The sequence below is a fragment of the Strigops habroptila genome, chromosome 1 (assembly GCF_004027225.2).
Source record: "Strigops habroptila isolate Jane chromosome 1, bStrHab1.2.pri, whole genome shotgun sequence".
Classification (NCBI taxonomy): Eukaryota; Metazoa; Chordata; class Aves; order Psittaciformes; family Psittacidae; genus Strigops; species Strigops habroptila.
Window position 1 is genome coordinate 91,248,065 of NC_044277.2, and position 21,937 is coordinate 91,270,001.

General features: G+C 43.4%; 1 protein-coding gene across 8 annotated transcripts in view; it reads right to left on the reverse strand.

Moving 5' to 3' along the window:
• The window catches only part of JARID2 (jumonji and AT-rich interaction domain containing 2), a 221,545-nt gene that overhangs the window by 137,627 nt on the left and 61,981 nt on the right, over positions 1 to 21,937 (reverse strand). The window contains exon 1 of one of the 8 annotated variants that reach the window (XM_030506692.1): positions 5,418 to 5,441. The exons of the other annotated variants lie outside the window; for them this stretch is intronic. The gene's annotated coding sequence lies outside the window, so the exon portion shown is untranslated. Of the gene's footprint in view, positions 1 to 5,417; positions 5,442 to 21,937 lie in introns of those variants that run through there. 8 annotated transcript variants of the gene reach the window in all.

Here is a 21,937-nt window from a genome sequence, read left to right on the forward strand (position 1 = left end):
CTTTTCCTTTTATTTTTTTTTTTTTTTAAACAACAAGTCTACATGAGAACTTTCAAAATAACGGTACAATGTCTTTTCCTTCCGTTTTGCGGATTCTCGGCAGGCAGCCTGGGTGGGTGCCATGTGGCAGAGCGCTGGGGCAGGGGTGATGCACAGGCAGGGTGCCAGGCGCCCACGCTGGCACAGCTCCTGCAACCAGGGACCTGCAGACAACCAGCCCCTCGGCTCCACTACTGTTTGGGTTAGCAATTCCCTCATCCCTCCTCCTCCACTCCCTGATCAATGGCAACATTCAAACTTTACTGAAGATATCAGAAGCACATCAAAGACAACCATTAAGCTTTTAAGTGCACTAATTGACATTTTAGCACTTACAAATCCATCTATGTGTTCTATCACTCAATTTAAGAGACTTGCTTCCCCGCCTGGTAAGAGTTCCCCATGTTTTTAGCGGGCAGAGGGGGATTTTCAAAGCTTTTTTTTTTTTTTTTCCTCAGAGAGGATTTTAGAGAATTCAAATTACAAATATAATGCACTTCAAAAAGTAACACGTTTCACAAATTTAAGAGCTCTTCCATAAAAGCTGTAAATGGCATCACAGCTATAACTCACAGGCTTCTAAGCTCCAATGAATTCTGCAGCTGTTACGGCACGCTGAAGCCAAATCATTGTTACCTTCACACCACCACAACTGAAAATGCCAGCTATGATATTACAAACTGCATGGTGCTACATGAAGAAGGGGAAAGAAAAAAAAAAGAGAAAAAGAAAATATAAGAAAGAGAGACAAGAAACACAAAGAACCCCTGGGTAATACTACAGCTCCTTCTTTCTTCCTTCACAAAGTCAGCATGAAACAGACACGAAAAACGTGAGTGACTGCTTTAGGTTTTTCCTACAGTGACTATCCCACAACAGGATCTAGGGAAGCATTTCAGAATGACCCCCCATAGATGCTGTAAAATCAGAGGACGGAGCACTCCCCTCCCCTGGTATGGAGACTTACAGTAGAAGAGCTGCTACCCGGAGGCCAAGCCCAGCCTCTGATTACAGAAGAGCATCTCAGTGACAGCAGGTCTGGACCCTTCTATTACTGTCACATACCAACATGTTCACCTTCTGTTCTGTTAGAGAAATCCTCATTCAGTCCCAATATTTAAAGCAACAAGAAAGATCAAATTAAATTCTCAGGGTTTTAAGTCGTTCAGTTCATTGCTAGAGCTATTTTAGGGTCTGAGGCTGCCAGCCACCCCCACAGAATCTGCGCGCTAAACAAGGCTTTTGACAGGCTTGTTTATACCTTCTGCAGCAATCAAAGGCAAAACATTACAAATCAAAGAACCAGGAGACAAATACAGTACTGTGCATAACACAAACCTCAGAAAGCTAGCCAGCAGCAAACCTGCTGCTCACCGAGCCCCACAGAGCAATACGAGATAAGGCAGGAAAACAGAAATGTGTAGTTCAAGTAAGAACAGGCTTGTGCTGTATGTATGCAAACATCTGCAGGCAGGACCTCTGAAGCACACATCCATCAAAAGAAGCGGATGCAGAATTGCAAGACAAGGAGCGGACAAAATTATTCATTTTCTCCAAAAGTATTATGGGGGAAAAGGTCTTAATTTAAGAATCCCAGTTTAAAGATTGTAGGGGGCTTCAGATTTTTACTGGTATCAAAAAAACACCCAAGAAAACAAGTGAGCATGGACAACATACAGTATTTCTGTGGCTAGGATTTAAATAGAAACACAAAGACTGCATTTTTGGACCTAGGCAGTTATGCTACACAAGGCGGTTACCTCCAGTCCACACTGTTCCCTAGAGGGGACAAAATAATATTTTCTGTTAAATTCTTCACTATGTTGAACACATGATAAGGACAGAGTCAGCTTTACTCAGTGACACACACTCTGAACTGCATCACCCATGTTTTTAGCAAACCCACCACAGCAGGGAAGCATCCAAGATGCACGTTAAAATTACACCCAGAAGTAATTCAGTGGTACACCTTTGCTACTGTGTTCCTTTAAACCTTTCACCTCTTAAACTGCAAGTTCAGTGTCAGATTATAAACATCATAAAAGCTCATAAAACCCAATCATAAAACTGCCAGCTCATTTCAAGATTATTTGCTCTTAGCCTTGCAAAAACACCATGAACACTATGAGAATTGCATCATCTCTCTGCAAATCCCAACCCTTCTTCATTTGCACCAAGGTAAGGTCACTGCAATCACCCCGTTCGTGTCAGGGTTTCAGGGCATCTCCATGGGCCCCTCCATCCCACACAGCAGTGTCTACCTCCAGCCTTGACAGAGGCAGTTGCCCAGAGAGTAGGCAGAAGCACAGGCTGGTAGATACCTCCCCACACATCATTAGTGTCAGGTGCTGGCTGTTTGCATTAGCCTGCAGTAGGAAAAGAGGCAGCATTTCGTTATTTGGGCTGGGTTTCCTGCACAACCAGCCACATCATTTCACCCCTCTCTTGGGAAAAGACTGTGGGCTGGATGGAAGCTGTACGTCAGCTTCTCTGTGGAAAAGGACCGTTTTAGTGAAACTAAATCGTCACGGGGGTTTAGGCAGCACAGAGCTTATCAAGAGCAGGTTTATGCCAAAACTTTCCAGGAACTGGCTAAATCATATCTAACGTCACATCAAGCAAAGCCACAGTGAAGTAATGGTTTTGAAGGCAGACAGTGATCCAGCCTATGATTTGTAGGACAGGCCATACCCACCCATCTACAATAAACTCAACCCAATCTTCACACTTGAAGCACGTACCAAACCACTCTGTTTTCCAGCTTTGCAGAAAGTTCACTTGCCGAAGTTGAAACAGAATAATCAGAAAAAGGGAAGAAAAGAAGAAAGAAAGAAACAACCCCAAAGACAGAACTGGAGAGCAGCAGTAAGTTTTTAGGCATGGATCAGTTCTCGAAGTCTCTTGGCAAATGAGGTGGCAGCAGAGAATCATCCAGGCAAGTTTAGGAGCTGTGTTTCTGTTTATTTTAATTTGCAGTCTATTGATTTCACTGGTTTGTGAGCTCACTCGTGAGTAATATTGGAACTGGAGGCTGAAGGCAACGTTGGACCGGGCAAGGCAGATACACCCACCCGAAGAGAGCATCTCCTCTGTTGCCAGCCTCTGCTCCCAGCAAAACATGCAGACTGGCTAGAGCCCAGCACGACTCCCATGATGCTGCGAGCAGGCAAATCATTAATCATCCATCATTACAATCCACTGCAATTCCTTATCAAAACTCCCTGACGGATACAAGGAGGCGGGACAGACTAGTGATTATTACACTCCCTGTTGTGGGCAGGCACAAACTTGGTAGCTCGATTTTGATACTGGAGCGGTCTTAGATGCACCAGGCTCGTGATTACATCCAGTCACATTACAGGAATGCAACAGCCTCTGAGAGTGGCAGCTTCAACAGGACACAGGGATGGAGCTACGTATGCCTTGGGAGAGCAGATTGTGCTGAATCCTAATTAAATAAAAAGGAACAAATGGTGGGACCCGTTTAAATGCCTTTGCATTGCTAGGTGGCCTACTCCTCCCCGCGACTCCTGCATCCTAGCCATCGCAAGTTGCTGCATACAGATGTAGCAGCAATGGTACGGCTTAATCAGTCAATGTTTTCACAACACATATTTCAAATATTAAGCACTTATTGAAGACTTAGAAGTTACTGTGTAAATATTTGTATTATATTATACTGCTAACGCTTCCTCGCCAACTGTGGAATTTTAAATCTATCTCGTCTGATAAAGCTTTATTTACATATCACACTGCTCTCGATACTCAACAAAGTGAACTGACTAAATTTACACCAACTCCATTCAAGGAGTACATGTCAGGAAAGAGCAATTCAATAATTTTTTTTGTCTCTGGTATGTGACTAAACTAAACCACATGCAGTCAGTCACAGAGCTTGGTTTGGGTTGATGTGAACTGTTTTCACTAGGTGACAATGTTCATGGGGAAAGCATTAGAGAAATGCACCTTGCTCTTAAAATATCCCACAACCAGCTTGGTCTATACCGAGAGGTATATACTCCCAACACGGAGTCTGATAGTAAGTCTCCGCTCAAAATTTGGGAAGCCAATGGTGCCCACAGACCTTACATCCACAGCACTGATGCAGTCTGCTTCAGCCCTCTGAAGCCTCCCAGGATGCAACGATGCCCCCAGGCAGTGCAATAGCCCCAGGGGTACCAGAGCTATTGCCAGAGGGGAAAAGCAGGATTTCATCCACACAAGCGGAGTTTGTCACTCCGTTTTATTTGGGTCAGATTATCACCTCCCACTATTTTACAAGAGGAAGGCTGTGAGAAGCTGGTAATGCTCAGACAAGCAGCTAATGCTTGGGAAAACATGATCAAGACACAACCAGCAGCAAATGCAAACACCATTATTAGTCCCAGACAAAGTACCTTATGTGGAAAAAATAACAGCCACCAAAACATGGTGAAGTTTTTCACTATTTCTGAAAAAGACAACGGATTTAAACAGGCTGGCTTTCCACGTATGCATTAGAAAACACTCACTGTGCAAACCCCTTTTTCCTGCCCTCCCCTCCTCCCCAAATAAACCCCTTAAAAGCAAAAAGGAGACTTATGGGACTCTGTATCGACTGCAACAGTTGATACCAAGTTGATCATCACATCAGCTTTGAAAAATCTGTGTGTCTAAAGCACCCACTGTACTGAAGAAAACCCTGTACTGCGATAATCTGTTTACTCACTGAATCCAACTCGCAGATTTATTCTTTATTTTACATACTGAATGAATATTTACTCTCCGATGAATTTAGTTAGACTTGCACAATCATATGTTGAAAGGGGAAAAAAATGGAGCTGAAGTCGAATGCTACCTTTCGACAGCTCTGCCAGCTGGAAATACGCCATCAATTGTCTGTTCGGTACGTGACATGAAAGCAGAGGAGCCTGCTTAATAGAAATTCACTCAATTTCACCATATTTACTTCAGGTTTAAGAAAATGGCCATGAAGAAGATAGATTAAATATTTTTCCTTTTTATGAATATTCTCCTGTCTTATTTTGTAACAAGCTTTCAGCCTCATACCAAATTTATTACAATTTAAAATGCTATGGAAATTGGAAGAACAAAGTAGAAATGGAAATATTAGCAAGATTTTCCTTCGCTTCAAAATCTGAACAATATCATACTAAGAAAACAAAGTACATCCAAGCATTCTGTATGAGTTACTACCAAGCTATGCATTTTTTTATTAAATAGATATGCATTTCTGTTCTGGATAAATACATCCTGCTTCCACAGAAAGTCAAAGATATATATAAATAAATAGCAGAAATCAACAATTTTTGTCAGCTGGCTTATTTAAGAAAACCAAAATTCAGTATGTGGCACTTTTGCACAAGTCTTTCCCCTACCTTTTGCTGTGCACAGGGAAGGACGGACAGATGTACACACGAAGAAATACATGACACGTATTGCCTGTGAGCTGAAGCATCTCAAGCTTCAGGCAGCTGAGCTCAAGCTCGCTATTGCTCACAGCCCTGCGACAGTGGGCCAATTTACTAGCCCCAGCCTCCTACAGATAAATAAACAAGCAGCACATTGTTCACAGACATCTGTCTCATTTTTTCTTCCTCCTTACCACTCAAGAAATGCTACTAATACAACAATTACTTAACCATATAAATCTGAGGTTAATAAAAAGACCATGCTTTGAGTGACAATATCTACTTTGCCATCGCAGAACTAACTCTTTATTCCCTATAAATAAATGTTATTATCTGGGAATTGAACTCTGAGTGCTGAACTAGTAGCTTGCTTTCTTAGCTGCTTCAACACATTAAGTGCTTTGCATTATGGGCAGATCAACTGCCCATTCACTAAGGAAGGTTACCAAAGTGATGCTATAATCTCATTTAACTCTGCCAATGTTTACCTTCTACAGCCATTCTTAGATAGGAGAAAAAAATGTGCAAGAATAAAGCTGGGACATTCAGATGTGGAAAGGGAAGAGAAAATATTTACCTCTTAGGTTAGAGATCCTTGTGCTCCAGCTACCTTACCAAAAAGTTACGGTGCCAAAAGTATGAAGAGGTAGAAAGTGATTTACAGATTGGAAACATTTTGAAATGTAGATGAAAAAAGAAAAAAAAAAAAAGGAATATCAAAATCCTGTGAAGTAACTTAATTGTTCAACAATCTCGTGTGATTTTACAGCAAATCTTACTGGGTAAAAACTCGGATCCAAGACCAAAAATACATACATAAGATCAAGGCCATGAAAAGGAGGACAAAAAGGCATAAATAACAAAGTTTGAAACCAGTCATTCCCTTTGCTCCTTTTTTCTCTGTTTCTGCCCTGTAACTCACCAGGGATGGCAATCAGGGAAGATCCCCACAAAAAAACCTCCTTTCTGTAATAATAAAACCCCTTGTTCCTGTTGCAGAACGGGTTTCTGACCTGAAAACTACTGGCACGTGAAAAATGGAGAGGGGAAAAAACCCCTCAAAATTCACCTCCAGAAGGACTGAAAAGGGAATGGCACTAAGCGAAAAACCAATGAACAAACAAGGTTACTGGTGCAAAAAACCAGATTTTGCCTCACCCAGGTAACAAACGCACAATACCAGCTAAAAAAAAATTGAAGAGATATAGGACAAAAAATATTGTGGTGAGAGAAGGCTGCCTGGAGCTTTCAGTTTAAGCTAAACACCAACCCAGGGAACAAGTTTTACCTTTGGACAATAATCAGCCTTTGGTGCACAGTGTGCTCTAAGTGGAGCCCCACTGAGTGGGGAAGAGCAGGAGAGCAAGGCTGGGGAGAGGCAACACAGCACTGGGAGACCAGAGGCATCACCTGAGTGTGCATAACTAAGTCTAACAAATGAAGCATTCAAGACATCGAAACATGTAATATTATGATGCTGTGTACAGTAAGCCACTGCTGAACGCCATGTCCAATTTCACCCCCAAATTAATCACTTTTATGTGGACTTACCGGAAGCTAAGGCGTGCTTGCCTACCTCTGCTGAAATCACCCCTTTGCTTTGCTTTGCTCACATACCCAAATAGAAACACGGTTGGGTCCAGGATAAGTAGTGAAGGACACAGCACCATCTATGATGCAGATGGCACCACAATCAGGTTCTGTAATAAACCTTATTTTAATTTAGAAAACAGTTTAAGATCCCAGGCACATTAATTAACTGGGACTAGGCAACGCTTAGGGAGAGGGACCCATCCATTGCAGCTGCAGGCATTGGCATCTGCCTCAGAGGATCCTGCACGCTGGAGGCACTGAGAATGGGCCAAAGCTCATGAGATAATCAGCAGCCACCCAGGCAGTGGGCTGAGTTTATGACAGCAACTGGCACAGCCAGAAGTAGTTGGTGTAAGTGCTCATGCTCACGTTGTAGAGTTGCCACAGGCAGGGAAGGACAGACATCAAAACTAACATCCAGAAGAAGTGGCTCCCAAATTGCACCAAGACTGGGGATGGAGGATAGTGAGACTGCAGCTGGAGCAGTGTCCTGGACCAGGATGGGGAGATATCAAGCATAGAGGGATATCAGGAAGAAGGAGACTCATGTGGTTGTAGAAAAGGTTTCCACCGTTTTCACCCATAGCACATCTCACACACTCCACATGGGTTCATTTCCCCAACTGTATGCTATGATAATTCCTTACTTACTTGACAGAGAGGAAAGGAATAAAAGCTTACTTCTGCTTAAGCTGAAACTCGAGTTGCTAAACCACCTTAGGAGCAGGTTGGCAATATTTCACTTCTTGGGAATAGAGACTTGCTCATCCCCTTGTGCCTTCACACAAATTCCAAGCAAGCCACAAGCTCCAACGGCCACCGTGTCCGAAAGGCCACTGAACCTGAGCACCAGAAACCCATCCCACTGCCAAACTACAACACTGCTCCACTCCTGAGGCCAGCTGCATAGGATGAGGAAGAGGCAAGAGGCAGAGCATCCGTCCCACCGGAACCCCGCTACTGGGTAGGAAGGCGCACGCAAACCTGCCCTACACACAGATGAGCCCACCCACAAGGTGTTCCACAGGGGGAACTAGCCCAGAAAGGACGAGACAAAATGGCTTCACTTGCTTTTTGCTTTGTTTTCTCCCCTCTCCCTCTTATCTCTATTGCTACATGTAGCTGAAAATAAAACCATTACGGAAGTTCGAAAGCAAAATCAATTAGTAAATGGAACGAGCATCTCTCCATTTTAGCCAAGCATCTTACTGGGCCCAGCTGCTGCATTTGAGCAATAAAAGCGGGGCTGTTTGTTTAATTACTCATTTATCAGAATCAGGCTCGGGTGCTGCTCTGGAAACACTGGCACTCTCTTGCCCACTGGCGGGGAACAGGCAGGGCGATGCTCTCAGAGCAGCTTCCCTGGCTGCTGCACCAAACCAGACACAAGTAAAAGATTTATCTTGCACACCGTGTACATAGACATAAATTTGACTTAATTAAAACAAGTTGCTCTGGGAACAGCTGAATTAATGAGACCTGACTGCATGTGGACGCATGCACTCAGTTCCCCAGGCACTGTGCTCCCCGCTGGCTGGCACGCAGCAGCCAGCGGCCAGTTGCTGGCCACTGCCCCTCTGGAGGGGCCACCAGCTTCCCACCCACTCCTCAGTTCAGCCACATACTTGCAGGAGTTATCTCTGAGAATCCTACCCCTCTTTCCAATTTCTGTGAGATCTGACAATGGCTTATGAACCTTCCGGCAAAGGGCAGAAGGATGATGGGAGTGCACCAGCCTAGTCACCATGCCTAGTGCCCTCTTCCCCTCACCTCATCCTTGCCTTGCTCCTCTTCACACCAGGTAGCACAAGCATGGCTCATACCCTCATGCTGGCTGTCAGCTGCCCAGGCCTGCCACCAGATTTCCTCCTTTCTAACAGAGCACACTGGGTTTCTGCTCATGTACTTCCAGCCTCCACCGAGAACAGCATTCGAGATGGCTGTGAAGCAACTTATGCTTTGCCATCATTTTCCCAGATTTTCTTGCAAAAGCTTGGCAGGCATCTATCAGCCTTAGCTTTCAGAAAGGAGGAGGAAACAGGGAGAGGGGCAATGTATGAAATTGCTACAAAACTCACCAAAACCGGTGAAAGGACATTAGATCATCTAGTCCATTCTCAGCACTATCTCACCCCTACAGCACAGATGCTTGGTCCAGCCCAAAGTACTCCAATAGCACAACTGCAGACAGTACCTGCAACTGCCTACCCTTGCAAGTAGATATCTGCAAACTAAAGTCAGATATGTTATAATTTTAAGAATGCAACCCACAAATTTCCCATAGATTTACCTCCTTTTTGGTGTACGTTTCTCTAAACACAACTTATGGCTGTCTCTTTTTCACTTTTGCCTTGTACAAACTGAAAATTAAATCAAAACACCAGAAGATCTGTAAGGTAGAATTCATAAATACTTATGGAGATACCTATGGGGACTAGTGCCCATTTCAACTTGTGACCACCGTCACAGTCAAGTTTCTTCTCCCAAAGAGCAACTGTTTTGTTTTCTGTTTGCTTGGGGGTTTTTAGAAGGAGAAAGTACTAAAGCTGATTTCACACAGCCACTCCTGATGGAGCTCAGAGAAGTTCATGGCAAACCTTTCTTTCACTGCATGTTGGAAATGTACTTGACTTGTAAGAAAATGTATAACATCAATCTGGTCTAACCTGAGGACAGAGCTCTGCATCGATGTACAAGCTAAGGTGCTCAGGTGGCCAAGAGCTGAGCTCTCTCTCTCCAGACCCAGCTGTATGGAAATGTCTTCTAATACTCAATGCAAGCAACCAGCAACTTGTTTCTTACACTCTTAGCTGAAGGAACCTTTCAGATAGATCTTCATGTATGTCTGTCTGATTTTGTAATGGTTTTTAACTAATTTAAGTAAAAGTGGCAATAAGGATGTGACAGCACAGGCTTCAGCTACCAAGCCGCCACCACCACCACTTATTCCGGGCAACCCTTCTGGCTCACATTGCAGTTGCTCACCCAAGCTGGAACCCACGCTGCTGCATCCTCAAGCATTTTATTTTCTTTCATATCTTTACACCTCTGCTGCTAGGTTAAAGCCAGAGCAGGCAACGCCTGTCGGTGCTGAAATCACACCTTTGTGTTCTTACACTGACACACATCGTTACAAATGCAATCAAGTCAGGAAATGCAGGTACAACAGCCCAACCTCTCACATAAACAGAACTGTAAATCAGCCCCTGTAATCAACCTTGCATTTAGAATCATAGAATAGTTAGGAAAACACTTTTTAAGTTCCCATGGAACCATGGTTCCACACAGAGTGGGAAGTCTCCAGCCCCAGCACAAAGGCTGGACCATGGAGGTCGCCTCTCACAGTCAGATGAAAACCAGACAGGATATGGAGCCACTTGGGATGGGTCAAGGTATGCAAAAGAGGAGCTGGAGCTGCAGGAGCAGGGAGAAAAATGATTAAGGGTAAGGCACAACCTGCAAATCTGATTGATGTTCCTGCTCCTATTAATAGCAATGCAAAGAGATTTCTTACTGTGGAAACAACATGGTTAAAAACAAAGGAAGTTAAGAATCAATTTAGAGATTTTGCAGTGTGGTTTTGACCATCCTCTGCTACCTTACTGCTGAATGATCACCAACGCTGCTAGAATAACAGACAAAACCAGAACTCTGCAAGCAGATTGCAACAAATTCTGTGTTGTTACACATTAATTCACCTGCAAATCCTTACACATGGTACAAAACTGGAAAACTCAGACACACTAACTACCACACACACACTAATCACCTTAACAGCTGTGAAGGGAGGAATGTTTTTCAGCCTCTTAAAATGAGAAGTCATATACATCCAAAAAGATGCATAGTATGAAATTAGACTCTTTGGAAGTCAAAGGCAGAAGACAGGGAGATCAGTTGAGGATTTCACTGAGAAGCAGATATAATACTCCCATGATGTCAGGGGAAGTGGATATGATGAGTTATACTGAAGTATTTCAGCAGAAAGTCACGCTGAAGGGAAGCAGGCAAAGTTAAAGAATACTCCCCTGAATATACACTTGTTACTCAGCTGTAATAGAGCTGAGTTTAGAAAAGAAAAAGAAAAATAAACTAGTATGAAGAGGGTATCAAATGCATTTTATCTGCCCAGTAACCAAACTGGGCAGGAAACAGCCTGTTATGAACTCTGCACTCAGAAAAAGGAGTCCAAGAAGCCAGCCAGCCCCCTCCTCCAACAGGCAGCACTAAGAGACCTGCACACCCCATAAGTGCATGCGCATTCAGGAAGACCCACTGATTGCAACTCACTGTATCTTAACTATTCCTGATGATGCCTACCATATGGTTCTACACATTCACATCCAAGAGCAGCATCTCCTTGAGGTCTGCATGGGAAGCGAGAGGGGCAGAGAGGAGTTCAGCTCAGGCAAAGCTGTTAAAAGCTTTTTTGTCTTGGCGAGTATGACTTTATCAAGCGAACTTCATTACACACGATTACCACCACTGGAAATCCTGCACGCTTTAGCCCTTGTAAGACCTGTAGGTGTTGGCAAGGAAACACAGAAGGATGCATGAGATTAAAACCAGAGCTGAAAGTTGAAAATTGCTTTTTTGAGTCCGTTGCACAATTTTTTTCCTTTGTTTAGCTGATCCAGAGCTGCAGTCTGGGGGGGGGGAAGCGGAGGGGAAAGAAGTGTTGGCATTTTCTTCGCAGGCTTAATTTCCCTTTAGGGTATCCTTCCTTTCATTCAGCTGTTCCACAGGAGTTACTTTTAGGTCTGGCAAGCCAAAACCTATAAACTTTGTCCAAAACTACACTTCTAAAGCTGAGCAGTGCCAGAATCCAGCTGTATTTCTATGACAGCTTTACTCTTCTTAGTTTGGGGTTTTGTTTCTTTTTCTTTTAAACCTTGCCTTTACATTGAAGTACTTGCTGGAAATAGAAAAGTGTTTCCAAAGAGGATACATTTCATCCCCAGGCCTTTCCTCACCAATCCACCAAATTAGGTAACTTATTACGAGGAATTAACCAGAAAAGCATGGTCAGCTACAGGTCTGGGTTAAAAGGAAAGACATCTGGAATCCGTCTGGTTCTTCTAGAAGTGTTCTGAATTACCCCCCCGGCATCAGTACCTCCAGACACTGCTTTATTAAAAATAGTACAAATCAATTCCTTACATTTCTTTACCTTCCATCAAGTATCTTATGAAATGGCATAGTGCCACAAGGAGATCCTCAGAAGTCCCACTTTAAATGTTTCTGCTGCCAAGGCAGGGAGGCCAGTAACCACGTAGGACCTGAACACTAGAGATCCCAACAGGTAAGGTGGGAGGTGGTGGCACTGCTACACGTTACAGCAAGGAGGCTGAAACTCATATGCTGAGGTGTAACCATTCCTGACCACAACATGTAATGGGGAAAATCCTGTTAAATATAATACTTCCTCTGGAAAGATTGGTTTGTCTTGATTCTTACAAATATTATCATAACTGATCTGTGAAATAGAAAATACAGAAGAGTATTTTTCTGCAGAAGAAATCTAGCTTTGTGTGGTGGGAGCATTTAAAAAAACTTGCAGTATTTGCAACCGACACATTGTATTTTTGACACTAGAGAGAACAAAATAATCTATCTAATGCTGCTGCCTAAATTAGTTGGAAAGAGAAAAGGTGATAAGTGGATTTTAATTTCAACCTAATGATTCACAGCTTACAGCCCCCAGCCAGATCCAGCCACCCAGAAAAGTCACTCATTTTGGGCTCCATAGTAAGTACCCTCTTTAACAGGGTTAGCTTTTACTTAGCAGCCCATGAAACAAGCAAGACGAGCACATTCTGCTTATTACTAGAAAAGCCTTGGGGATCACAAGATCATCGAATAACTTGAGTTGGAACGGACCCATAAAGATCATCGAGTCTTAAGGTCACAAATACTTTCAAATCTTTAATTTTGTTTTCTACAAAAACTTGGTTCAAACATTCACATCATTCTATCTATCTGTGACACACACACTTGAGATTATTTTTCCATTTCCAAAGAGATAAATTCTGCAGATGACTACTTTCCACTCCACCTGAAAGTGCTGGTCTGTGTCTTTAAGTCCAAAAAGCTCTTCCACCCCAAATAATGAAGCTAAACCTTTCCATTCAATTCTCCTTTCACCACAGCTGCTTCTCTTGTCACTCCAGCTGTACTTTCCTCAGAGCTGCAACATGATGCTCAGGTCTGGAAAAGCTTAGAAATACTTATTTTTTAATACAAGGGTTTTGGGGTTGTTTTTCGGTACACGTAAAAGTACCAGGCTGGAATGATCTTTCTTCCAAAACGCTAGTTCTAGATGAAACACTGATTGCTGAATAGCTCTTTGTAATTTATAAAATTTCAAGGCCAAAAGACTGCAGAACTTTATCAGGCAATTTCTGTAGTCACCAAAAACCAGTGAGCTACAGATTTTTTTATTTTTTTTTTTTAATTATTATTTTTAAGCAATTTTATCCATTCTCAGTAAGTTTCCGTGATGGAAAATTCGCTACGGGCCTAATGTTGCTAAAATGTACTTAGAGTAAATAAAGGCAAAAAACCCACTGCAGCTGAAAGAAATGCCTGAGAGGGTTGGGAAACCAGTCACAATTTCTAGTAGGCTTCAGAGGCTATGGGGCACTTAGCATTTAAGTTGAGACAAATGTTTCAAGAATCTTAAGGAATACAGAACATAATGGCAGTAATTTACATTTTGGAGTTAAAAGAAAGAAGGCATGCATGTTACACAGAGGGAAAACACAAAGAAAGAATTACTTCAACAGCTATGAAAATCCCTTGGGAAAACAGTATTTCAGTTTGAATGTGTTTCTTCCTATTTCTTTCCCCTTCTGGAAAGAATTATTACTTTTTTTTTTTTTTCCTTTTTAACAAGTATACACATATAATATACACGTATGAACTGCATTTAAAATTGTTCAATAAAATTACTACATTAAAGAAACCACACACATTTCCAAGCGAATCAAGAAAGACAGACAGACCCCGTTCTCACAAACCAGAAATACTGCCAGATACACAGGACTGCCCAAAGTCACAGAACAAAGAAAACTCACGCAGATGAGCAACATGTGGCAAACCTTTAATCAGCTATTTTTTCTATGCATGCTAACACCAGCAAAAGCCAACACCAGGAATGTCAATATTTCACAGAGCAGAACAAAAACCAGCCCTGACAGCACGGGGGCATCTCACAGTGCCAGCAAATCGCAGCACCACACAAGCTGAAGAAGAAACACCTCTGAAAATCAGAAACATAAAGTGTCTTGGATAATGCATTCAGATTCTTTGGGGTCATGGCGAGGGGGGGGAGGCGGGGGGAGAAGTATATATCTGAAAGGCATTTCTACTATAATTCAAAGAAAGTCATGACAAGCAGTCATCCCATACATAGCAGAGTGCCCAGAGAAGCCATTTATTGAGACACAGACACCTGGCTTCCCAGAAGAATTTTTTTGGCTCTCCTTCTCCCAATGGAGGAGCACACCAGGAGTCTCTCAAGCATAAAGAAGTGACAGGCTGAAGCATCCTCTTTCCCAAGGGTCTTGCCATCCCTCACCTGTGGCGTGATGGGACACATACCCACCGTACACAGGCACCACTGAGGCATGAAAGTTGGAGAGACATTGGGGACTGATGTCTTCCCTTTGTCTATGTGATGGTTTCTCTGCCCTGCCATCTGGCTGGATCCACTTACACAGAGGCAAAAATGCAGCCCCTCATCTTTCTTTACACCAGACAGGCACCTGTTAGACGATGAAGCACCTACATTTAGGCCTAAAAGATGTTACCCTACTACAAATTGAAAGGCAGGCCCGGGAGGGATAAAGGCCACTCATGCCCTCCTAAACGAGGCAGTGGCACGCAGAAGCTCATGAATCGCTGATTGAAGTCCCCGGTCTAGCCGTGGCATGCAAGAGGTGGCTTACTGGAGCCACCTGAGAAGAACCAGGTTTGTTTTGCTGGCCTCAACAAAGAACAATCTGCAAGTAGGTAGGCAACACAGGCAAGCTATGTTTGTCACCTCTCTGCATCACCAGCTACACCACAGACAGCCAAGACGTGCGCTTCTAATATGGGTTACGCAGGGAGGTGGATTTAGAAAGGACAAGTTTTCCTGCCTCCCCAAAGCCCAGAGAAAAATGGGGGGTGGGAAAACTACTTCACAGATTAAAAAGATAAAATAAAATTACAGTGCGAGGGAGGGTGGTATCTGCAGCCAAATATGAATCAAACTGGCCACGATGATAAAGAGAAATATTTCATAAAGCCACTACTAGAACTTCTATTGTACTTATAAAAATTCTCCTAAGGGCAAGGCTTTCTCCAGTTTTTGCTCATTAGATTTCTGCAGTATCTACCCTACTATGGGCTATTTGACACTATATGTTGCTCTAACCCAAACACATGCATCAGCCCTGCATCAGAAACCTGAAAGGAGCTGCGAGATCAACAGCCTTAAATCATTTCTTGTGCTGTGGCTTTGTTCTCTCCTTTTACCTCTGATCCAGCAAATTAAATTCTGTTTAACCTAAGAGTCGATACTGTTACTGATTTGCATGTATTTACTGCAGATGCCTATGTGGATTGTCTGAGAGTGAACATTTTTCACAGTGAGCTGATGAAGATTACGGTAATTTACTTGATAAATGCATAAACATAAACTCTAAAAAAATATTTAAAAGCACATTTCACTGTCAAAACCTTTGTATTCTTTAGATTCTAATCTATGTATTTAAGCATTAAGGAGACCTGCATTTTCAGACTCATAACATTTTCATCTTCTGCCTTCCCTCTGCACACTCTCAGCCATACTAAATTTCTCGGTGAGATCTTCTGCCGCCCATTAACAGCTCAGAGCACAAGTTACCACAGCCGTGTTGGATGGCCCCAAATCCAGAAAGAGAGCTTAAAAAAAACAAACAAAAACCAGGGAACCTGATTAAGATAAAATGACTTAATGTGCGTTTTGAGCTTTTGTTTGTCTATTTTAATGAACAGTGCATTGCAGAGGATGAAGACTGATTTATAGAGAGCCACGGATGTTCCTGCACAGAAGGCAATCAGTTCCCAGCTTAATTATGCACCGTGAAAATAAAATTCCCTTTAACCATTTTGAAATTGCCTTTAGTTTGGCTTAAATGCCTCCTTGCCTTGCGTGTGCCCCTGCCCTGGTTAAAGGATCATGTCAGAAGCCTTGCTGGAGCCACAAGAGAAGCAGGATGACCTACTGTACAGCAAGGTTAAATACAGCAGCGCTCCATTTACTTCTTCTGCACAGCTTATTATGCCGCACACTTCTGCCATTTAATTTCTACCCCTACGTAAGTAGCTTATGCACTCCTTCATTAAACCCACCTGCCGACACCTCACAAGCATTTTACTTTTTCATTCTGGCCTCTTCAATTCCAGCCCACTTTAAAAACAACAAACAACAAAACAAACAATATAAGAAACCAACAAACCCCCCAGACACTTTCTAACCCTCTGTTCACTGCATGATTCATTTCTGGCCAGCTTTTTATTCCATCAGTACTCAGAGATGGACAAAATTAAAACATTTTAGGGCTGACATCAGACCACCAAATTCTGTAAGAACAAGAGTGAAGTTCTGTAATTATATTTCGTTCTGTTCTGCACCATTTTGTTTTATTTCTGCTTGGCTACCAACGCACACTGCAACAGAACATGAAAAGGTTTGCGAGAGCCAGGCTGGGTGATGCCCGTATCTTTTTTCCTTGGTAGTTACAGTTAATTTATAACCCAGTAACGTGCATGTCTCGTTCAGATTATTCCTTCCAACGTGCATTACTCAAAAATTAATTTTATCTTCCAGCAAGCTGCCCACGGAGCCTACCAGGGCTGTATATCACATAAGAGAGGAAGGAAGACACTTATTTGGTCTCCGGGCTACAGCTTGTAACTCCATGATCAAGGAATACAGCAACGGCACAGACTGCCTGCAGATAAGAAGAGTGGGGAGAGCTCTGAAGCTGCGCCATGGCAGCTTTATGGCAGGCGGTCCCTCCACTCCTTTTTGGAGCAAGCAGGGATGGATGAAGGCAGACTGCGTGTATGGGGCTGCAGCCTGGCAGGGGATGCAGTGACACAGAGCCGCAGGCCAACAGGGCCACGAGCTGCTGGGTGCTGGTCATTTGACAGGGTCTGAGCCCCATTTATAACCTTAATCCTGCACAAATCTAAAGACAGGGAGTTTGGTGTGTTGGGGTTTGTTTGGTTTCTCTTTTGGGGGGATGGTGTTGTTGGTTTTGGGGGTTTTCTTCAGTAAATCTCTGTGTGCACTTGCAGAGCTGGATAAATAAAAAACATGTGCATTTATCTCCAATTAAACTTCTATGTAAATTTATATGCAAATGTAAGTGCAACCCTCGGGCTCCTTGGCGAGGAGCCAGTCCAGCCCCTGGTACTGCAAAAGTTACGCACCACTGATGTGACACGTGAGACCTGCCATGCTGGAGTTTAGCCAGGGGAAAGCACGGATGGTCCCGTCCAGGAGAGAATCAAACCGAGGAGGGGCTGCAGGTTTCGAAACCCCCAAACACGTTGCATCCACGCCATCAGAAAAAGCCAACACGTCACTCAAATGCAAGGGAGTACGCAAATGAATGTGTCATTTTGTGAAGAGCAGATTTCTTTCAAGCTCTTCTCCCCTCCCCCTGGCTCTTCAACGCTTCTCCCAAGCCTGCATACTGGGAGCCAAAACCTTTTCATCGGCTCTGTATACAGGTGCAGTAACAACACCCCCCAAAAAAACCCCCAGGAAGACAAGCAGGCAGCTATAGGGGAAAAAGAAGAAGAAAGAAAAGAAAGAAAAAAACAGATTTGAAAAGCACATTAATCTGCTTGACAAGCCATGAACCACATCGCCGCTTTAATTAGAAGCAGAATCTGGAGAAGCAGAGGGAACACGGAGGTGCAAGCATTTATAACAAAAAAGGGACTTGTGATTTAATGACCTCCTCTACTAGTTTAAAAATTAATGGGGCCAAATCAGATTAAAGCAATTTTAATACAAACCAGTCCGACATTTATCACTAGTGTTAACTGTAAGGTGGCTCCCTCATCATTTCAATAGAATAAGAAATTCTGCTCCTTTTTCATCCAGGCTGGCTCCGAAACTAATTCTTAAAGCTGCCGCGTATTTAAGGTGTTTCTGCTGTCATTCAATATGCACTGCTGACTTTCAGTCTCAAATCCCAGTTTTTCAGGATGACTCTTCCCTGTCGCACTTCTCCAGGCACAGCCCAGGAAGGGAGACAGGGAAACCCCAGCTCGCATTCAAACAGCAACAGCAGCACAACTAGCTCTGGGCACACCTGGAGGACAGAGGGGTTTCTTCCTCCTCCTCGCACCCCAAATACCATCACGACTGCTTCATGCCCGGAAGCAGCAGACCCTGGTCTACAGAATCAGCTGGAAAGAGGCCGACCAGCTGGATGCCATCCACCCAGCCTCGGGGTGACACCAAAGCCCCCTGCACACCGCTGGGCACTTCCCGGCATCAAAACCTGCCTTTGATTTATAGTTAGCAATTTCCCATCACCACCACTGCGAAAGGGAGGAAGCATAGCAAGTGGTATCCTCCCGACAGAAAAAAGTCTTTTTGAACGTGGCATTTGTGCAATGCTTTGAAGGCAGAGTCAGCCTAGAGAGCTGCATGTGCCAAGAGCGTGGGCTTCCACATTCAACCTTCCTGGGGAGAAGGAAAAAAAACCCAAACAAACCCATCTTGCAAACACCAGTGGATGGCGAGGCAATGGCAAGGCTGCAACGGCAGCGTGCCGGTGCTCTCGCTCCTCTCCTCCTGCCTTCTTGCTTTGGTTGGGTTCCAAAGAAAAACATTATGAAAGCAGACATCTGAATTTCACTCTTTCTCACAAAAAACCTATACCTGAATTATTCCTTAGAAAAGTAATTTAGTAAATTGGGACTACAAAATTCTGGGATAGACAGTTAAAATACTGAGAAAGTCAGCTAACTGCAAACAAAAGTTAATCTCCTTTGGACGGGTATATAAACCTCCCAATGGCTTAAAGGCTAATGTCACGACTTTCAAACCAAGTTACAAAGACTGTAGAAAGGAACCTAGTTTATAAACTCAGGTGATTTATTTCTCAAGCACATGAGAGTCACATTTGCTTGCTTACCACTGGGGGTCAAATTTTCGGGAGAAATATTCTTAATGCAAAGTGTACCACAACTTGAGTTTTAAATCTTACAGCTGCAGAGTGCCCATCAAAAACCAAGTTACATAGAGGAGCTTTGATCTACCAAATGAAAAGCAGATTAGATCAATCCAACACATTCCTGGGGTGTAAAAAGACACTGATGAGAAACAAAAATGAACACAAGCCCAAATCTGCTATTTTGCTCTCTTTCCCATCCAAGTATCATTATGTCTCAAGCCCAAAGAGAAACCCCTCTCCTTTTCCCAGCTGTGGCATGGGAGGGACTCTGCTTCCCAAAGAGCAAGGGACCTAAACCTACTCCCAGCACACCTGGACACCTCTGTGCAACTGCCTGTGCTGCATCTGTAAAGCACCAAAATCAAATCTACAAAAGCCTATTACACAGCAGTAAGTAGTTAAGCTGCATAGAAAGAGCCCATTAAACCACTTCACTTAGCAGGTAAACGGTCTTATCTCTTCCACTGCTTCCTTGGAAAAATACGCACAGCTGGGAGAGAAGGAATGCACAGGGAGAAAAATTTTTGGCAGTGAAAACTGTCAGAAGGAAGTAGGTCTGAAAAGAAAGGTGAAAAGCTTTTCCTCAACTGGACCTTAACAGCATGGAGGGCGCTTCATGTTATATATTAAAGCAACATCTATTTTTAAAAACCTAAGAATATAGTATCAGTACATACTGCCTCGGGGATTACATCTATTTCCTGCTTATTAATTAATTGGCTTGTTAAAACAACAATTTGGAGGCCTGCACTGCCTAGCGAGCTCAAGGAGCCTGTGTTCTCCCTGCCAAGATCAATGTGCATTAGTCTAAACCCTCCGATGTCGAGCAGGCACTGCTTCTGTCAAAGATAACTGAGAAGCGACATTAACTCTTAGCAACATCTGCTCAATATTGGAGGGATGGAACAACGACACGGCATGAAGTTTAGCTCCAAAATGCCATCATTTAAAGGGTCGCATGAAACATCACTTGCAAGACCAACACAAAAAATAAAACAAAGAGAACTTGCTTTGTTTGCCAGCAATGCTATCAATGAAATAGAAAAACGAGAGATCTGTAACCATCTCACAGGTCAGACATAAAAATCTCTATAGCTCTCCCACTCTCTATAGTCTGGGCCTCTAGATAACACAAGCCTCACGTTCCTGCAGTGTATCAGTAAAAACACTCACCTGGCTGCAACCTGAATACAAATAAACCATCTTTGAGGCACCTCCCCAGCTTTGTTCTTCAGGTGGTGTTAATATCTGCCCAATTAGGTCCTTTCACCGAGCACATATCGACTCCCAAATACTCATGGATAAATCCAAGCGGCGTCAGGACGCATCATATTTAAGCATTGTTCACCTCTCTGTTTTACAAGGGCTCACGTAATGAAGACTAAAGGGAAGAATTTAGCTCTGAAACCCCATCTGGCGTAAAACAGGGCTGCCTGCTAACAGCAGTTATGTGCTCTGGAGTATGTGGGCCACATGCTCCTTGCATTATGCTGGCCTCCGCTTTATCCCTCTGTTCAAATCTCAGCAGTCGGCCGACACAGGGTCTTCATGCTTCAAGCCCTGAACCCATGCTGGAGATTTCCCACCTCCTCGCTTAACTCTCCCATTGGGCTTGACCCCAGGAGAAACTCCAGCTCTGCACTTGCAAGCACGGTGCCTGGCACCACCCATGCAGCAGCCTCGTCGCTGTCACACAGCCAAGGCACGGCTTTTCCAGAGAAGGGAATGCTTCTACTTTCCAACCAATTTTCCAAACTGAATGGGTGGGCTGAGGAGACACAAATCTGAACACCATCTTCCTACGTATGCAAATATATGCGTGCTCTTAACAAGAGTAACGGGCTGAGTATCAACACTGCCCTTTTCCTACTTGCATCGTTTTTCCAGCTCATTCCAGTAACGTACATTAATGTAACTTTCACATTTATTTTTTTTATAATCGCTTCAAAGCAAAACTATTATCACTTCCCTATGTCTTTCAAAAGATATAAACATTTAAACCAGTGCTTGCACCACTTAAATGAAAGAAGAGAAATATTTCACTAGAGTGAAGCAAGATGCTGACAAAAATGTCTGTATTTAATACAAGCACATGCAGTCCACTGTCATGATGAAACCACTCTTTTTTGGGAGTTGGGTTTTTTTTTCCTTACCCTGGAACTTGAGCTCCAAAGATGGCTCATGGCATGGCTAAAGTCAAGTCCTTAGCTTTTAGCAGCTCCTCTCTATCAATTCAAACTAGCCTCCCCTCACTGACAAACAAAACAAAATGCCCAACAGCCTTCCAGAAATAAACACGTTTAAACTCCACTTGTTTTCAACTGTTGCTTGCAGCTGTGGGAGGCTCCCCCCCCCCCCATTAAGTCATTCATTTACATAAACACCTTTGGAAGAAAAACTTCCAGTGATGATAAAACTTATGGGTATGGTTTCATGCTTGGCTTAAGGTGATCTAAAACCAGGCTGTCGCTGACAGAGGCACTCCTGCTCTCAGTTGAATTCCTACATTTATTTGTAGCCAAATGCTGACTATAAAACAGGAAGGAGGGACAAGCTGCCAGTCATGAGGGGAGAAGCGGGTCTCAGACTGGCTTACATCAATAGGGAAATCACATCCCAAATCCTCCATCACAATCCTTTTCCCCGTGGTCCCCCCACCCGGCCACCAAC